The following is a 21,876-nucleotide window of genomic DNA, read 5'->3' on the forward strand; positions in this document are numbered from 1 at the left end:
TGATGCGGAGCATGTGCGCTCAACTTCTTTGGTCGACAATGGCAAGGCCTGTTCTGAGTCCTGTGAAAACGCTGTCTGATCTTGCCCACCAGGCTGCAGCTCAGTTTCAGGGTCTTGACAATCTTCTTATAGCCTAGGCCATCTTTACGTAGAGCAACAATTCTTTTTTTCAGATCCACAGAGAGTTCTTTGCCATGAGGTGCCATGTTGAACTTGTGACCAGTATGAGAGTATGTGAGAGCGATAACACCAAATTTAACACACCTGAGACCTTGTAACACTAATGAGTCACATGACACAGAGGAGGGAAAATGGCTAATTATGCCCAATTTGGACATTTCCACTTAGGGGTGTACTCACTTTTGTTGCCAATGGTTTAGACATTAATGGCTGTGTGTTGAGTTATTTTGAGGGGACAGCAAATTTACACTGTTACATAGGCTGTACACTTACTACTTTACATTGTAGCAGAGTGTCATTTCTACAATGTTGTCACATGAAAAGATATAAAAAAATATTTACAAAACTGTGAGCGGTGTACTCACATTTGCGAGATACTGTATATATAGGAAAGAACAAAGATAACATCAAGGAGAGTTCCTTTTGTCCATGTTACTGTTATAAGAATGAAGGATATTCTATATTAAAGGAACACTATAGTGTCAGGAAAACAAACTCACTCTCAGGGTCCCCTCCCCCCCCCCCCCAGCTGGGCTCAAGAGGTTAAAACCCCTTCAGCAGCTTACCTTAATCCAGCGCCGGGCCCCCTCGGCGCTGGTGACCTCTCCTCCCCCGCCGACGTCGGCTCCCGAGTGGAGCGGAATGCGCATGCGCGGCAAGAGCACACGCGAGCGCATTCAAACAGTCCATAGGAAAGCATTTCTCGATGCTTTCCTATGGACGTTCTGCACGTTGGATGCGAATTTCGGTTGGATAAACCGTCCTATGTGAACATAGCAGTTTCTCTGAAACTGCTATGTTTACATGTGAAGGGTTAAAACCTGAGGGACCTGTCACCCAGACCACTTCATTGAGCTGAAGTGGTCTCGGTGACCATAGTGTCCCTTTAAGGGTGTCTTCTCTGCTAATTTATACACTATCCAGGCCACAGTAGCAAGAGTGTTCAGTCCACCTCTAGTAGATAATATGTCTACATGCAGGTTGGAATAAGCCATCTCACCAGACCACCAGGGAGCAACAGAGCCCGGCAGAAGCCCATTCAAGGTGGCAAACCATTGCTGAGAAGGTACTCTTGACATCATAACGACTACAGTGGGCTGTAGCGATTGTGATACTTAGAGTAAGTCTTTAACTTTCAATAAGGCATATTACAGATGCTAAAAACAGGCACCCCCTAGAGGACACGCGTCTGTAGGTAGATCCTACTCTGCCTAATGGGATATCCAGCCTTGTCTACATGTGAGTGATGATGTCAGAGCGATGTACTATCCATTGCTCATGTGAGTTACATATTTGTTTATTCAAAGTCTCAATTAAATATGTTGCTAGTCATGCACAGATCATTAATTATAGAGCCTGAAGTCTACACCCCTCTAGCCATCAGTCCATAAAATAATATCTCCTTCCTTCTACATATTCAGCATTGGGTGACTCAGGAGATCAGGAGACTGTACTATAGGATTATATTTCCTTCCTCTTAACATTTCTTTTGGTGAATAATGCCAAAGGGCTTTGAAATTGTGACCAGGTATCTTCCTCTGTAGTGGAGTCATAGGAATGTAAACATTATGTCCCGGTTCCAGTAACAACCAAAACATATATCACTAATGTTACATAAGAGATTGAAGAATGTCTGGATTTTAAAGAGCTTATTGAAACTAATGCAATATAACAATCAACAATATCAAACAATGACATATTAAAGGGACACTATATCTGATCAATCTCAGTGAAGTGGTCCGTGTGCCATATCCCTCTTGTTTTAATAATGCAATGTAAAACATTGCCATACGGAAAGCCACTAGAGGTGCTACAGCAGAAATGGCCAAGTAAAACGCAGGTATCTCAATCAGATCATCTCACAGGAACCATCTGATTGGTACAGCACTAGCATGCTCTTTACCCAACCAATGGAGGGGACAATAGATCCTCCTTTTTTAAAATTTGAAGTAGCCCTCAACCGATGTCCACAGGTGGGAACACGGAGTGGACTATGCTCCCCCTGTTATTTCTCAGATGGAGCATTTTCTAGTGACTGGGCTGCAAATGCTACTCAGTCGCTAGTGTTAATGTTTAGTAGACATTCCCCCACCTGTTGGATGACAACTTGGTTGCATATCAAGGTACATTGCTGCCATTCTAACAATATTGTGGTCTCTAAGAATTGTATGCATTTTATTTAACTTTTTTTTTTAACTCTTTATTTATTGTCAGACAGATAGTATACCAGTACATTAACATTGCGATTATAGGCTTCGCAGAAGCCTGGTGTATAAGCTTATATATTTTCGTCTGTCAGTTTTTCGAAACTTTAGAGGTATAACATACATAAGTAAGTGAACCACGTTAAAATTGTAACAAGATATGTACAATGATGTGCACAAGTGAGGTTTTGTGAGGTGTGATTCGTTTGTCCATGGTGTTTTTGCTTTTTAATGGAGTTAGTCATGGTCTACGTTAATCTGGCCCCGTAGGAGAGTGAGCTGTCAGCTCCCTCAGGGGTGCGGGAAACCCGTTGGTCATTTGGTGGTGGGGATGAGCGTCCACTCCCTGCCCTTCAGCTCCAAGATGGAGTCAGTCGTTATATTGTTCCCATGGTGCCCATACCCGGCTAAAGGCTGCCATAGTGTTTCGGACCTGGGCTGTCATTTTGTTTATTTAACTTTTTTAGTGTGGCACGGGCCAACTAGTGCTGGCCAACAGACAGATTATTAACCATTGAAACAAAGAAACAAAGTATATACACTAAAGGTGTACACGTATACTGTGGATAGCCCCAGGTGAACTTCACGACCACCTATGAAAATGTATTACAAACAAACAAAAGTGGAAACCACCCAGAATACGTATAAGTATAAAAGTAGAAAAGGGGACAACCTGATGTTAATCAAATGTCCTGGAATCGAATCTATGAAAACATTGAAATAACTTGCATAGCGTAAAAAAGTAGATATAAATAGTGGATATAAGTGAGATTGAAAATACATTCACAAACAAACGATAATTCAGGCCTTTCACCCTCTCAGGGGTTATGTGATGAGTGTAGGTATCCTCCAACACGATATATGTAAATATAAAAATATAAAAAATGCAATATAGTGAAGTATGTTAGGAATATACAAAATCGCATTTATTCATTGCACTTACAAAATAGCAGCATAAAAAGGCATCTCTCCATATACATATGGAACTCCTGGTAGTGGTAGTAGAGTGTCCACAGTGGAGGTCCAGGACCAATAGAAGAAATATAGGATCCAAACAAATAAATAAATAAATAGAAACAATAAACATATATAAAAGTTCAGTTGTGTCTGGTTATATCCAACGCGTTTCGTCCTGTTAGATGTCGGACTTCTTCAGGGATAACCTCGGGTCCATCTCTGATGGTATATATATCCTCATAAACAATTTTCGGAATCCGATACACATGAAAATAAACCTTGCGTTTCACTAGTGGAACGCAATAATCTGGCGCAAAGTCCATAAAGCCTCTCAAACAGTTCCGGGTTGTAGTGCGCATGCGCGTGAAAACGCGCATGCGTCATCTCAAAAGACGGCTACCTACAAGGGACAAAAGACAGAAAATGGCGAAAACATCGCCTGAGCGAATGACCATACAAATTCTATCAATAAAGATCTAAATATAGTAGCGTAATGAATATCCCATATTGTAGAAATATATACATATCTCGATACAACCAATGTATATAAACATAATATTCCAAAGAAATACATATATAGGTGTGTACCAAAGTACTATATATACAGATAAAAATAAAAATAAATATAAAAATAAATATAAAATTAAATGGGGACTAGTTTGGAATCTGACTTGGTGTATATAATTCAGTTAAAGGTATATTAACCCTCATATAAATGGAATTCATATATTGCATAAAAACATGCAAAATGAGTAGAATCAAGTATTGGAATACTATATATAGATCAGAGATTGTAATAGTAGAGATACAGATTTTTTTATTATTGCATGAAAATTATGTTACATAAAAATAACTATATAAAAATATGTACAGGTATGTACCAAAGAACTATATATACAAATATAAAAATAAAAATGAAAATAAATGGGGACTAGTTTGGAATCTGACTTGGTATATACAATTCAGTTAAAGGCATATTAACCCTCATATAAATGGAATTCATATATTGCATAAAAACAAGCAAAATGAGTAGAATAAAGTATTGGAATACTATATATAAATCAAGGATGTAATGGTAGAGATACAGATATTATAATATTGCATGAAAAATGTGTTACATAAAAATAACTATATAAAAATATATACAGAAAAGGAAACCATAACATAGTATTAAACATTCCCAAAGAGAGCGCATGAAGAAAACTAGATTAGATAAGACCTTGTAAATCAATCTCTTGATTCAGCCCCAGGTTTAAAGTTTTTAGGTTGAAAATCCACAGAGCCTCTTTTCTAACTAACTCCTGTTGCTTATCTCCACCTCTCCACCCTAATTGGACTGAATCTATTCCAAAGACTTGTAGGGTATTCCAAGAAAATAAAGGACAAGAATTACAGTGTCTTGGTACACTGTGATCAATTTTATTTTTCCGTATATTATTATAGTGTTCTAATATTCAGGTATGTAGTTTTCTGGACGTGCGGCTTCGCGCCAGATTATTGCGTTCCACTAGTGAAACGCAAGGTTTATTTTCATGTGTATCGGATTCCGAAAATTGTTTATGAGGATATATATACCATCAGAGATGGACCCGAGGTTATCCCTGAAGAAGTCCGACATCTAACAGGACGAAACGCGTTGGATATAACCAGACACAACGGAACTTTTATATATGTTTATTGTTTCTATTTATTTATTTATTTGTTTGGATCCTACATTTCTTCTATTGGTCCTGGACCTCCACTGTGGACACTCTACTACCACTACCAGGAGTTCCATATGTATATGGAGAGATGCCTTTTTATGCTGCTATTTTATAAGTGCAATGAATAAATGCGATTTTGTATATTCCTAACATACTTCACTATATTGCATTTTTTATATTTTTATATTTACATATATCGTGTTGGAGGATACCTACACTCAGGGCCGGCCTTAGGCATTTTGACGCCCTGTGCGAAAAATCTTCACAGCGCCCCCCCCTCCCCCCCCCCCCCCCGTCATCCATGTATGCTGTAATGTTTGTGTTGTCTGTGTATGTGATAGTAGGTGTGATGACTGTGTGTGATATGTATGCTATGTGTGATATTTGTAATGGGTGTATTAACAGTGTGTGATATGCGTGTATTGGTTGTATGTGACACACACACACACACACACACACAGAGTCAGACGGCCATACACACACACAGGAAGACATCCACACACACACAGGCAGACAGTCATACACACACACACAGACACACAAAGGCAGACAGTCTCACACACACACACAGACACACACAGGCAGACAGTCAGTCATACACACAGACACAGACAGTAATACACACAGACACACACAGAGGCAGACAGTAATACACACAGACACACACACAGACACACACACGCAGACAGTCATACACACAGACAAACACGCAGACAGTCATACACCCAGAAACACACAGGCAGACAGCCATACACACAGACACACAGAGGCAGACAGCCATACACACAGACACACAGAGGCAGACAGCCATACACACAGAGGCAGTCATACACACAATCACACACACAGAGGCAGACAGTCATACACACAATCACACACACAGAGGCAGACAGTCATACACACAGAGGCAGACAGTCATACACACAGAGGCAGACAGTCATACACACAGACAAACACACAGAGGCAGACAGTAATACACACAGACACACACAGGCAGACAGTCTCACACACACAGACACACACAGGCAGACAGACAGTAATACACACAGACACACACAGAGGCAGACAGTCATACACACAGAGGCAGACAGTCATACACACAGAGGCAGACAGTCATACACACAGAGGCAGACAGTCATACACACAGACACACACACAGAGGCAGACAGTAATACACACAGACACACACAGGCAGACAGTCATACACACACACACACAGACACACACAGGCAGACAGTCATACACACAGACACACACACACAGGCAGACAGTCATACACACACAGACAGTAATAAACACAGGCAGAGAGTCACACTCACCTGACAATCCCACAGTTACCTGTGGAGTTCATTGTGGAGGCAGTGCAGCTCCTGGTGACTGTTTGGTGGGGAAGCAGGGACTCCTTCCTGCTTCCCCTGCAGCAGTTTTCCGGCGCTTTTAGCTCCGCCCCCGCCGCACGGTAAGCTCCGCCCCCGCTGCAAATGTAAAAAAAAAAAAAAAAAAATTTTTTTTTTTTTTTTAAATCCACGGCGCCCCCTGCTCCATGGCGCCCTGTGCGGCCGCACAGCTCGCACACCCCTAAGGCCGGCCCTGCCTACACTCATCACATAACCCCTGAGAGGGTGAAAGGCCTGAATTATCATTTGTTTGTGAGTGTATTTTCAATCTCACTTATATCCACTATTTATATCTACTTTTTACGCTATGCAAGTTATTTCAATTTTTTCATAGATTCGATTCCAGGACATTTGATTAACATCAGGTTGCCCCTTTTTCTACTTTTATACTTATACGTATTCTGGGTGGTTTCCAGATTATTAACCATTGCCCCGCTGAGGGTTTTAACTATTTGCCCTCTGACTGCTATCATTGCCTGCGGACATATAGTTCTTTAAGCGATCAATTCACTTGCAAAAAGCAAGTGAATAATGATTTGCAAACGTGCATCCTGCTGGATGGATGTGGTTAATCATTACTCGCCATGCAGTTGTTGATAAATCTCTGATTCCTGTGTTGAAACCTGTTTCAGATTCGGGTATTAGAGATGTTCTGAATTCCAACAAACCAATGTTATAGAATTGGTCGGAGCGACCGAATCCCGGCCACTTTAGTAAATATGAGAATTGGCAACGTGGTTTAGTGAATACCATAAATAATATGCACTTTAAAAAGAATGCCCTTTAAACCCTTAAGGACCAGACTTCTGGAATAAAAGGGAATCGTGACATGTCACACATGTCATGTGTCCTTAAGGGGTTAAAGATCCTGGGCATGCAAGTCTAGGTTTGTACAGATATTTATCTGTACCAAACAATTTTGCCTGTGTTGGCTTCTCTGGGGCACTGGATAAGAGCTAACACACACAAAAAAAATAATATTTAAAAGAAGATAAAATTTTATTTTGAAAGAATATTATAAAATAAATGATAAAAGCTTTTTCACAGGCAGGGATAGCTCCCAGTTTAAATTGATAATTATAATAAACTGCTGCTCTAAATTATTAAAGCAATACCCACGTGGTGCAACTCTGTGTCAGGGCATGGAAAGAATAAAGAGTAAAAATAACAGGTATGACTTTATGAAGATTATTTTATGATAGGTGTGGATATCCACTTTATTGTGACAACAACCCTGCGTTCCTACCACGAGCAAAATACCATAAAACACAACGAAAATCTGTTCGGGTTTTTTTTTTTTCTTAATCACCTTCTCTATATGTAACCAGAATGTTTAGTGGTTTTATTGCTAGTTTGGGCACATATCTGAGGAATGGACCAGGTTAGCCTTATTGAAAATCACATTTACTCTGACTAAAACAGGTGTATTCGACAGAGGTTTTTTTCCAACAATGGTGGGTCATCCAAAAAGGAGAAAATCCAGGCAGCGATAAATACCACTCTCTAAGCCAGGAGAAGACTTGCTTTAATCTGGAGTCAGCTTGTCACAGCGTGGAAGCCAGTTTCAGATGGTTCCAATAAATGATTAAAATCAGTAAAATAAAGAATATTGTAATATTTTTAAATCAGGATTGACATGTTTTTTTGTGTTAAAACAACATGTACTGTATAAGCAGTGTTTCTAGAAGAAGTATGCCATCAGATAAAAATAAACTCTGGATAAACAGGAAACATACAAATATAAGAAAGGAACGCTATAGGCACCCACAGGGCCGCCACCAGAAATTTTGGGGCCCCTAACTCAGCTCAGGGTCTGGGCCCCCTGGGGCCCACCTCCAAATACCGCCCACTGGGTCCACACACAGACACAAATGCACACACTGATACAAAAGGACACAGGTACATACTAACAGACACACATACTGAAACAGACATACACGCATACATAGTGACAGACAGACAAATACTAACATACATACAGACACACATGCAAGAGGACATAAAGACACATACATACATACAGACACCAACATACATACACACACACACACACATTCATACATACAGACACTGACATCCATACACACATACATTCATAATGGCATACAGACATACACAGACATACATTCATAATGGCATACAGACATACATACATACATACAGACTGACATACATGCATATATACAGACATACTGACCGACATACATGCATGCAGACATCCATACACACATACACACAGACCTACGTTCATAATGATATGCAGACATACATTCATACTGACATACAGACATACATATATACATACATAGACATACATACAGACAGACATACATGCATACAGACATACACAAACATACATAGACAGACATACATACGTAGACATACATGCATGCAGTCAGACAGACATAGACATACACACAGACATACATACAGACATACACACAGACATGCATCCAGACATACATACATATACATACATGCATACATACATACATACATACATACATACATACAGACATACATACATAGACATACACACAGACATACATACATACAGACATACATACATACATAGACATACGGACAGACATACATGCATGCAGACAGACATACATACACAGACAGACAGACATACACAGACAGACATACATGCATCCAGACACACAGACATTCATGCATACAGACAGACATACACACATACAGACAGACAGACATAGACATACAGACAGACATGCATGCATAGACATACATGCATACAGACATACATACATACATACATAGACATACGGACAGACATACATGCATGCAGACAGACATACATACACAGACAGACATACATACACAGACAGACATACATACACATACATGCATCCAGACACACAGACATTCATGCATACAGACAGACATACACACATACAGACAGACAGACATAGACATACAGACAGACATGCATGCATAGACATACATGCATACAGACATACATACATACATAGACATACGGACAGACATACATGCATGCAGACAGACATACATACACAGACATACATACACAGACAGACATACATACACATACATGCATCCAGACACACAGACATACATGCATACAGACAGACATACACGCATACAGACAGACAGACATAGACATACATACAGACATGCATGCATCCAGACAGACATACATACATAGACAAACATGCATACAGACATACAAATACAGACAGACATACAGACAGACATACAGACAGACACGCAGACATACATACAAACAGACATAGACATACACACAGACATACAGACAGACATGCATGCATCCAGACATACATAAATACATACATACATGCATACAGACATACACATACAGACATACATACATGCATACAGACATACACATACAGACAGACATACATACCTAGACATACATGCATGCATACAGACAGACATACACAGACAGACATACACAGTCAGACAGACATACATGCATACAGACACACACATACAGACAGACAGACACAGACATACATACATACATACATACATACATGCACACACACAGCTCATTTTCCAGCCACCCTCCTGTCTCTTACCTTTTCTTTGCAGGAGGGTGGCTGGGGATGATGGGAGTCGGCACGGCTCCCTCTTCACTGCCTAGCTCTCCCTCTTTACGGCTGGGCACGCGCTCCTCCCGCGCGGAGTGAGCTGGGAGGAAGTGACCACCTTAGAGTGGCCGGACTCGACGTATATAGGAGAAGTACAGAGTCAGGAACAATCCAAGGTCAGGGGCACAAAGAGACAGCGTAAACTAGGACTAGCCGGGGTCTGGTACACAGTAAACAGCAAGCCGGATAAGGATAAAGAGATAACGTAGTCAGAAAACAAAGCCAAGGTCAAGTACGAAGGAACACAACTGAATACAACAAGCGCTAAAGGGAACTGAAACAGAAACCACGATAGGGCAAGGAACTAATGGAAAAAGGTGAGTATATATAACTAAACATCTATTTTGATTGGCCCCTGTCATATCCACGCCCCCAAAAGGTAAGTGTATGGGGAGTGTGGCATGACAGGGGCCAATGGGAGGCCTTTTCCAATTTAGGCTCTCACTGTCCCTTTAAGAGCGCGCCCGAGACCCGCGGCGCACTCTTAGAGTCAGGCGGGACACGTGACCGCTTCTCGCAGTCACTGCCCGCCTTCCTGTTCCAGCCGTCGGATGAGCCGCGCGCGGCTCGTGCAGCAGCAGGACCGCGCGCGGCTCGAACAGACGACCCCGGCCGGACCCTGGAAAGGGTAAGTACCGCTACAGTACCCCCCTGAGGACACGACCTCCGGGTGGGGATGGCCAGGCCTGGCAGGAAAACGAGAATGGAAAGAACGCACAAGGCGAGGAGCGTGAACAGCTTCAGCGGAAATCCAACTGCGCTCCTCAGGCCCATAGCCCTTCCAATGCACCAGGTACTGAAGTCGACCTCTAAGGAAACGAGAGTCAAGAACAGCAGAAACTTCAAACTCCTCATGACCCTCCACAGAGACAGGAGGGGGAGGAGGAGTATGCCGGGTATAGCGGTTGCGTACATAAGGCTTCAACAACGAGGTGTGAAAGACATTAGGAATACGCAGATTCTTAGGAAGACCTAAGGCATATGATACGGGATTAACCTTATGCAAAATACGATAAGGACCAATAAAGAAGGGAGCCAATTTCATAGAAGGCACCCGGAGGCGAATATTTCGCGTGGAAAGCAAAACCCTGTCCCCCACGACATAAGAAGGAGCCGCCCTGCGATGCTTGTCAGCCTGCACCTTCTGGCGAGCAGCGGAAACCACCAAAGAATGCTGAACGTGCTCCCAAGTATTACGCAAACCAGCCAAATGCTCATCCAGAACTAGCATGCCCTGTGAGGAGAAAGCAGCCGGAAGAACAACGGGATGCTGGCCATAGACAACGTAAAAAGGACTTTTGCCGGAAGAATCATGAGTAGCGTTATTCCAAGCAAACTCAGCCCAAGGAAGAAGGTCAGACCAATTGTTCTGATGGTGGGATATGAAACAACGAAGGTACTGCTCCAGAGATTGATTGGCACGTTCAGCAGCTCCATTAGACTGGGGGTGGTATGCGGAAGAAAATGAGAGAGTAATACCCATTTCCGAATAAAAGGCTTTCCAGAACCTGGAAATAAATTGGCTACCCCTATCGGACACAATAGATACGGGAATGCCATGCAACCGAAACACCTCTCTAGCTAAGATAAGTGCCAGTTCCCTAGACGTGGGCAGCTTGCGAAGAGACACAAAGTGGGCCATCTTGGAAAACCGATCTACTATCATTAGGATAACTGTGTTACCATTCGAAGGGGGTAATTCAACAATAAAATCCATGGACAAGTTAGACCAAGGTCTCTGGGGAACGGGTAACGGATGTAACAACCCACAAGGAACTCTACGAATAGATTTCTTACAGGCACAAGTAGTACAAGCACCTATATAGTCGGTGACATCCTTGCGTAAGGAATCCCACCAGAAATACCGAGAAACAGCTGACACCGTTTTGGAAATACCAGGATGTCCAGCAGTCCTAGTGTCATGATACAACGACAGTATATCCCGTCTCTCGGGAACATCAACGAATAATTTATCAGTAGGCTTCTTGCTAGGGGCCATGCTTTGTTTCGCTTGTATGGCCTGCAAGAGGGACGAGGAAATAGACAAAATAGTAGTAGCTATTATCCTGTCTGGGGGAATGACGGGAGTAACATCAATCTACTGTTTGTCAGCAGTTTCGAACTGTCTGGACAGAGCGTCTGCTTTAGTGTTGCGATCACCTGGCCTTTAGGTGATAATATAATTGAAATGAGACAAAAACAGTGACCACCTAGCCTGCCTAGAAGACAATCTTTTAGCCTCACTAAGGTAGGATAGGTTCTTGTGATCCGTAAATATGAGGATAGGATCCTTAGTTCCTTTTAACAAATGTCTCCATTCTTTAAGTGCTAAAATAATAGCAAGGAGTTCGCGATTACCCACATCATAATTCCTTTCTGCTTTGGACATTTGTTTGGAAAAGAAGCCACAAAGATGCAATGGCTTTTCATTCAAAAGCCTGAAGTGCCTCGGAAGACCAGACACGAGTATTGACATCCTTTTTTGTCACACAGGTGATAGGCGCTACAATAGAGGAAAAACCTTTAATAAAACGTCTATAATAATTAGAGAAACGAAGAAAATGCTGAATGGCTTTCAAACCTTGTGGTAGAGGCCATTCTATGACAGCAGAAAGCTTCTGGGGATCCATATGAAAACCTTTAGCGGAAATCAAATACCCCAAAAACTGGACTTCGGATTGGTCAAATAGACATTTTTCCAGTTTACAATAAAGACCATTAGCAAGAAGGGTCTTCAGAACTGTTGTAACATGTCTATGATGAGTGTGTAAATCTGTAGAATATATTAATATGTCATCCAAGTACACAATTACAAATGTGTGAATAAAGTCTCTTAAGACGTCATTAATAAATTCTTGAAATACGGCTGGGGCATTACATAGACCAAATGGCATAACAGTATACTCATAATGGCCTGATCTAGTGTTGAATGCAGTCTTCCATTCGTGGTCTTTCTTAATTCGTATTAAATTGTATGCACCTCTAAGATCCAATTTAGTGAATACAGTAGCATGTTTGAGCCTGTTGAATAATTCCGTGATTAAAGGTATAGGGTATGCATTTTTGATAGTGATTTTATTTAGACCTCTATAATCGATACACGGTCTTAAATCACCTTCTTTCTTTGATACAAAGAAGAACCCCGCTCCAGACGGAGAAGAGGATCTCCTAATAAACCCCTTTTCTAGTGATTCCTTAATATACTCCTCCATGACACGGTTTTCTTGAACAGATAAAGGGTACACCCTGCCCTTTGGAGGTATAGTGCCAGGCAATAAATCGATAGCACAATTGTAGGGTCTGTGAGGTGGTAATTTGTCAGCCTCCCTTTTATCGAAGACAGACTTGAGAAATAAGTACTGAGGGGGTATAACCGTAGACAAAGGAGGAATAGTAGAAACATTAATAGAATTCAAAGGGGTGACTTCAATAGTTCAAGACTCGTGGCAGGCTTCGCTCCATGATTTTATTTGCCCTGACTCCCAGTCAAAAATGGGGTTGTGAGTACGTAACCATGGGTACCCTAACACGAGGTGTGAAGAGGGAGAGGTGATGACCTGGAACCGAATGGTTGTGTAAAACCCCTGTATACATGTGTAACAGTACAGTTTCATGAGTAACAACTGGAGAACTTAATGGTCTACCATCTATGGCCTCAACGGCCAAAGGTATCTCCTTCTCTCTGATGGGAATGTTGTTTTTCTTAACAAAACCAGAATCTTTGAAATTTTCAGCTGCCCCGGAGTCAACCAGAGCGTACATGTGCTCAGCTATACAACTCTCTCCCATATGTAAAGAAACAGGGAGAAGCAAACGGTTAGGAGGCAATTTAGGAGACTTAGATATCATACCCAAGGCCAGTCCCCTATAAGGTCTTAGGTGCGAGAGTTTTCCGGAAGCAAAGGACATTCCTTTACCATATGGTCTCTCCTACCACAGTATAGGCAGAGTCCGTCCCTTCTCCTATGTAATTTTTCAGTATCAGAGAGTTTGGCAACCCCTAATTGCATGGGTTCCTCCTCAGATACTTTAACACTCTCAGGTTTATAAACTCTGGGGTTAATAGGTGTAACCAAACGTCTATTCCTGTTCTTAGTATAGAGCCTGTCACGAATCCTATTATCTTTATCAATGAGGTAGTCAATAAGGTCCTCTAATGCAATAGGAAACTCCTTAGCTGCTACCTCATCCAATATAGTGTCAGATAAACCTTCCATGAATGCGGTAGTTAACCCATTGTTGGTCCAATCTACCTGTGAAGCAAGGGTACGAAACTGAATAGCATAGTCAGCCACAGACCTGGAACCCTGTTTAATTCTCATTAATGCTCTTGCGGCATTTTTTGACCTTTTCGTTGTGTCAAAACTTCTACGAAAAGCCGTAAGAAAACTGTTGAAATCATGCACCATAGGTCCATTAGCCTCCCAAATAGGATTTGCCCACTCAAGTGCTTTATCGGTAAGTTGGTGCATAAGGAACCCCAACTTAGACCTTTCTGTGGGAAAGGAACGTGGATACATCTCAAAGTGGAATTCTATTTGATTAATGAAACCTCTGCATGTCTTAGAGTCCCTTCCATACCTAGGAGGAGGTGTTAAATGGGCCGAAGTATTAGGCAAAGTAGATACTTCAGGAAGAAGAGGTGTAGGAGGGTTAGGTGTGGTTGCTGGAATAGTTTTAGATAAGAGCGTCTGGAGAGCCTGGGCTATCTGATCCATACGGTGATTCTGCTCTACAAATCTAGCCTCATGGGACGCCATCTGCTGAGCTAAATCTGCGGGGTCCATGGCCCTATCGTAATGTAACGAAAATGTACCCCAACACGCAGAATTCAGCTGAACAGAAGACAACACAGAGGGGACATACGTCTACCGGACCTTAGAGTGGCTGGACTCGACGTATATAGGAGAAGTAACAGGTCAGGAACAATCCGAGGTCAGGGGCACAAAGAGACAGCTTAAACTAGGACTAGCCGGGGTCTAGTACACAGTAAACAGCAAGCCGGCAAACAGAACAGATAAGGATAACGAGATAACGTAGTCAGAAAACAAAGCCAAGGTCAAGTACGAAGGAACACAACTGAATACAACAAGCGCTAAAGGGCACTGAAACAGAAACAGAAACCACGATAGGGCAAGGAACTAAGGGAAAAAGGTGAGTATATATAACTAAACATCTATTTTGATTGGCCCCTGTCACATCCACGCCCCCAAAAGGTAAGTGTATGGGGAGTGTGGCATGACAGGGACCAATGGGAGGCCTTTTCCAATTTAGGCTCCCACTGTCCCTTTAAGAGCGCGCCCGAGACCCGTGGCGCGCTCTTAGAGTCAGGCGGGACACGTGACCGCTTCTCACGGTCACTGCCCGCCTTCCTGTTCCAGCCGTCGGATGAGCCCCGCGCGGCTCGTGCAGCAGCAGGACCGCGCACGGCTCGAACAGAGGACCCTGGCCGGCCCCTGGAAAGGGTAAGTACCGCTACACAACCATGGTTTAGTATTGACACGACTATCAGATGGCAATGTTACTCAAACAAGTGTTGTACCTGTTTATGATTGTATACTCCATATTATAATTTCAATGCACTGCTGTATATTGTGTGTATGTGTCCTTATCTCTGAACGGCTAAAAATAAAAAAATTTAAAATAAAAATTACATTTTGAAAGAAAACAAAACACACTGTTCAGATTGCTGTGCAAGTGTCAGTAGTGTTAGAAAACTTTAAAAATATTTTATTCATTTTATTCTCTATTATTCTTTATATTATTTTAAATGCATTATCTCTGAAATGAATTTAAAAAATTGGGTTTTGTTTTGTTTTGCCACAGTTCCCCTTTAATATGATGCCTTACAGACAGACACCAGATGTTTGAGTAGTCAATAAAGTGTTTATGAATTATCCATAAGAGGAAGGTAGACAATACTACTATGGAACAATGGTAAAAGTTAGGTAGGCTGAGAGAAAAAGTTCAAAGAAGACGCTTTGATCAACTTGTTTTTTAACCGCAAAAATGTAGGTTCATAACCACTAGGGAGAGAGGTAACCTAGAACATTCCATGAGTGAGCAAGATGTCCCAGATTTCTCATGCTCTCTCACACAGTACACAAGTGAAGCATTGTCTTCCGATTCTCACACAGTTTCTCCTGCCTGTCAGTTATTTTCCTGCAGCTTTGTCATTAGCTATATGTTTCCTGCTTGTGACACAAAGCGTGCATTTATTATACACTGCTCAAAATATTCCACCCGTCTCGGTTTAGCAAATTAACCTCTTCACTGCCACTGGAGGGACATGGTGCATTGAAAAAAGGGTTGTACCCGAAACGTCTGTTTATTATTCTGTCCTCCAATAAATTTTGGTAGCACTTTGTTTGTGCACATAGCAACATTTTGCGCAGCCTCTATTTGTTTGATTTGTACTGTAGTCAGTTATGCTTTCAGCTTGGCTTCTTCGGCCTTTAATTATGAAATTTACTTTAAATCCCCTGCAAGTCTCACTTTAGTGAATAACCTGTTAGTCTCAGATTGGAACTAAGTGTCAATTTCATTCTTATTGTGCACGCAGAGAAAAAGGCAACGCTGCTATCATGTTAAAGAGCAGTTCAAATCATCATGTCATGATCTTAACTGCTCTTTGGGAATAAACTATGTATGCCATTATCCTCTGCTGGATACGGGTTTATGGGATAAGATATCAAAGACCAGATTCAGATACTCTTGTTTAAAGTTTCTCATTCTAGTGTGGGGGGGTCTATCTGTAACTGTCACTTTGTAAGTAACCTTTTTATTAACAGGCAGTGAAGAATGAAAGCACAATGCTTTATGGTGGCAGGTGTGGAAGAGGCTGGGGAGGTTCGAAGATAGAGGGAAAAGAGAAGGCGGTCACAGATACAGAGTACAGGGTAACTGTCTGCTGACACGTCCAACCTAGAAGTCCATCCAGTTATAAAATGTTGGCAGAAGTACGGAGGGCATTCCAACCAAGGTCATCCCAAAGCGGAGCACTATGGTAGTATGTCGTATACTGTTAGAGTTAATTATTGTGTAAAAAAATACTTTTTAATAAACCATGAATGCGCTGAAAAATGCAGCCTTCTGTCGTTGACCACTCACCATCTTTTCTTTCCATTTTACTGTACAGGAAGAAGAAGTGTTAACCCTTTATTAAAGGACCACTATAGGCACCCAGACCACTTCAGCTTAATGAAGTGTTCTGGGTGCCAGGTCCATCTAGGATTAGCCCTTTCTGCTGTAAACATAGCAGTTTCAGAGAAACTGCTATGTTTACACTAGGGTTAATCCAGCCTCTAGTGGCTCATTGACAGCTGCTAGAAGTGCTTTCGTGCTTCTCACTGGGATTTTCACAGTGAGAAGACGCCAGCGTCCATAGGAAAGCATTGAGAATGCTTTCCTGTGGACTGTCTGAATGCGCGTGCGGCTCGTGCCGCACATGCGCATTCAGCCGATGACGGGGAAAGGAGGCAGAGAGTCCCCACCGCCGAGGGAGCCCGGCAGTGGAGAAAAGGTATGTGTTTAACCCCTTCCTCACCCTAGAGCCCGGCGGGAGGGGAACCCTAAGGGTGGAGGGACCTAGAGACCCTATATTGCCAGGAAAACAAATATGTTTTCCTGGCACTATAGTGGTCCTTTAACCACACATTAGGGTGTGCTATGCCGTTCAACAAAAAAGAGGGCTTTAACGTTATTAGGGTGGCATAGCATGCATTAACGATCTGGCCCTCCCTCCATTCAGGCTACTTACCCTGCACTCAAATTGTGATTAGGGGATCTGATCAATAACATATAATGATTTTGTATGTATAAAACGTATAATAATGTTTTCATATGTATAAAATGATTTTAAATGATTACTTTTCAGGGACCAGTCTGAAACCCAGGCAGTACCCCTGTAGCCAATCCGAGTCATGTGACACCGCAATCACATGACTCGGATCCGCAGGATTGGCTGCAGAGGGACTTCCTGGGTTTCAGACAGGTCCCTGATATGTAATCATTGAAAATCGTTTTATACATATACATAATATACATCACAAAACACTTGGTATGAACACTTGGAATGAAATTATGTATATATTTATATATATATATATATATATATATATATAAAATTGGGAATATTGGCTGCACTCAAGGACTTAGTCAAAAACAGATAGGTTAAATAATACTTAACTATTAATGGTAGGGGGCGTGGCCGGACCGCCGAGCTGGATGGTCGCATGCATGAGAAGCTCCTGCAACACTCAACTAAAGAAAGCAAAATGCTGCCAAATAACAAGCCTGTACACTTGAAAATAGAGCGACAGCACAGGTGCCCAAAGCAGAGGGAACACTGGATCCAGGGAGAGGCTGGCCTATCGGGCTCCAGTCCCCTGGAGGAGAACTTTCCATGGCCTCAACGGAGGCCTTCTCTGGCGGTGAGTGGGGCTGCCCCGCTATCCTGCAACAAAGCTCCCAGCCAACGGCGCCAAACAGAGCGAACCTGGCCCTGTCCCCCCCCCCCTTTGGACCGGTGGGGGTCATCCCGGTCCTCACCCTGCGGCTCTGGCCGGAATGCCTCTAGCGGGGCCGGGGGACGACAGCAATGTCTAAGATGGTGGGCGCCACGTGTACGGAGGACGAGGGGGAGGCCAGCTCCCTCCCCACACTCACAGTGGTCACCGCGGCTCCCACACTCCGAACATGCCACAAGAAAACGGGATACCACTCGCATACCCCAGAGCCAAAACAACCAACCTTGACGGCAGCTGCACTGAGGGGAAGGCACAACAACGCACGCCAAACGATCCCGCCCGAAACACCGAACCTGCAGCCAAGCGAGAACCGCCGGCACACCGCCCGACCTTCTACCCACTTCCCAGCAAGCGTGCACCGAGACGTCCCAAGAACTGGCAAGCCTGTACAACCAACATCAAACCTCCCTGCAGTACCTGTCATCAGCCTCCAGATCAACATGAGGGGTGCGCACGCCAACTTACAGCTACAACCTAAGAGACTTCAGCAAGACACCCACAGCACGGAGGGGAAGGGCTGCGCTCTGACACCCGCTCAGACAGATGCTCGAACCTGGCTACAAAGAAGAACCTGGCTATACATCTTAATGTATTAGCCTGCCTTCATGGCAAACGTTATGTCACAGCAATACTTATCTTGTCTAGTATCATGCCCAGAACCAATAAGTATACCACACATGCTTAGTTTAGATCTGTTTTGTTTATGCCTATTTAGTCTACCCTCATTAACATGTGCAGTTCCACAGCAAGTCAAACGTGTTAATACAGCAAACAATGTGTCCCAGCAGCACTTGTTCATCGGCAGACAGAGTACCTACCCACACAACACCTAGCTAAGGAATATAGCAAAGTCATCAAGCGCACATAGTCTTAATATCTATTATATAAACACAAATGTGCAAGCCATGTTTTTCATGTCCTTTGTCACTCCTCTGTTTACCCCTTCTTGCCACACAGGCTAAGCCAGTTTACTCACACCAAGAGAGGAATCTGCTGACGAACAGCTGCTTTTCTTTCAAGAAAAAGTGATTCCTAAGTCTAGATGTAACACAGGGCACAGCTTTACTCACCTAACTATACTATTGAAGCGAATTACAATTATTCACCTTGTTATAATTTACCTGTCACTCACCACGTCTTGTTTAAGCGTTTTTCTTTAATCTTGGTGCAAAATCGTGAGACGTGAATGTACTGCATGATTTACTCTTTACCTAAAAATGTGCTAAAACCTAAATGTCATAATTGTGTAACGTTATCATGTCACCAATCTTGCATATGCTATTGTGGCATTGAGAGATGATTATGTTCACTCAAGCACACATAAATAAAGAATAAAAAAAAAAAAACTATTAATGGTACATCACTTAAAAAGTCGACGTTTCAGTTCCAACATTGGAACTTTCATAAGGACATGTATCAACAAGTATAGGAAAAATAACAGGGTATATAGGCGCTTGCTATAACGTGATAGATCAGTGAGGGCTGCTGTATACAATACAAGGATTCACAAACCTTGTGTATTAGTGAAACAGAGAATATAAAATATGGCGTATACTGCGCCCAAGGGTAATACATACACCTCTGAGAGGGAGAGTTGGTAAATACCTCGGAGTAATAAAACAAAGAAAAAAGATAATAGTGCAATACAGTATATTACAGTGCAAATATTTGTGCTGGATAACTATAGGAAAATCACTCACATAGGGTAGAGCTATATAAGAGCTCTACTTTGTTCAGCGTGGACGGTATAATCCCCGTCTAAGGATACAGGATGGTAAAGATGGTATTGGTCCTCCAGATGCAAATGTAAATAAAAGAGAGACGCACTCTGATAGTGTAGTAAGTACTGTAAACCAGGGTAATAGAATAAAGTGTTGTACTTACAATTTGTAGAGCAAGACCTGCTCTAGTAATCAAAGCATGGGTGGTACTACCCCCACCTAAGGATATGATGGCACCAGGTAGTCAACAGGACATCAAATGAGGATAAAATAAGAAAGGATAAATGTCTAAATGTAATAAAATAGACTATTTATTTAAAAATTATAACATATAAGAGTATAAGTACAAATGTCCAAAAAAAGAGTGGCCCACTTGACGCGTCAAGTGGGCCACCCTTTTTTTGGACATTTGTACTTATACTCTTATATGTTATAATTTTTAAATAAATAGTCTATTTTATTACATTTAGACGCGTCAAGTGGGCCACCCTTTTTTTGGACATTTGTACTTATACAAGGGAGATATGGTCAGATGGTGGTGCCAGCCCCACCAAGGGCTTGTACCCAAATACACTGCTGGATAATAAAAGGAACGAAAGAAATCTCCCCTAAGGGAGATCTACTGCTGGTGAAAAGAGTAGAGCGAGAGAGCCTAATAAGAGAAGAAGCCCACCCCTACAAAAGGAAGGAGCTAGACAACAAACAACTCAGATGTGTAGCCACCCATGACGCAGTGTGGGACTGTGTCAAATCTATCATGCAGAGATTTTGACCCTTGCTCAAACAGGATGAGCATTTGAGGTATATTATCCCAACACAAGCTTCCCTAGTTGTAAGGAGAGGCAAGAATCTCAAGGATTCCCTGGTACACAGTCACTTTCAGAGAACTGTGACACCTACGCATTGGCTATCTAACAGCCTTAAAGGCACCTATAAATGTGGCAGATGTAAAGCCTGCAATTTCATCAATAAAGACTCAAAAACTTTTACCAACAGCTCAAAAAGCCTGTCTTTTGACACCACCTCCTTCTTCAATTGTAGCTCAAAGGGCCTGGTCTATTTGATTACCTGCCAGTGCCCAATGTCTTATGTTGGAAAAACGTTCCGTCCTTTTAGAAGAAGAATCTTAGAACAAAGGGGCGTGGCTTGAACGCTGATGGCGCCGGCCGCTTGATCTCGGAGCTCCGACCCGCGCCGCGATAATCAGGGCACATCCCGCAGCACAGACTCTCTAAATGGGGCGCACCAAACATCCAGAAGCTCCACAGACACCCAGGGGGCAGCTGCCCGCCTCACAGAGCGGACCGCTCGACGGATATCTCTGCACGCCGCTCAGGCCGTCCCAAGCTGAACAGGGCCCCAAGATGGCCGACGGGCCGACCACGCCGCCGGAGGGGGAGACCCTCTCACTAGCAGACATCAGGGCGGACATAAGAGCCCTGACTACCCTGACTGCTAGCATGGTCACTAAAGCTGACCTAAAGGCCACATCTGATACCCTACATGAGGCAATTCGTGCCGAAGTCGCAA

At 42.6% G+C, this 21,876-nt stretch overlaps 1 long non-coding RNA gene across 1 annotated transcript in view; it reads left to right on the forward strand.

Annotated features, from left to right (window-relative positions):
• Positions 1-1,034: 1,034 nt before the first annotated feature.
• The window catches only part of LOC134578261 (uncharacterized), a 550,797-nt gene continuing 529,955 nt past the window's right edge, over positions 1,035-21,876 (forward strand). The window contains exon 1 of the long non-coding RNA XR_010086095.1: positions 1,035-1,074. This is a non-coding gene — a long non-coding RNA (uncharacterized LOC134578261). The remainder of the gene's footprint in view (positions 1,075-21,876) is intronic.

Source organism: Pelobates fuscus, chromosome 12 (assembly GCF_036172605.1).
Source record: "Pelobates fuscus isolate aPelFus1 chromosome 12, aPelFus1.pri, whole genome shotgun sequence".
Classification (NCBI taxonomy): domain Eukaryota; kingdom Metazoa; phylum Chordata; class Amphibia; order Anura; family Pelobatidae; genus Pelobates; species Pelobates fuscus.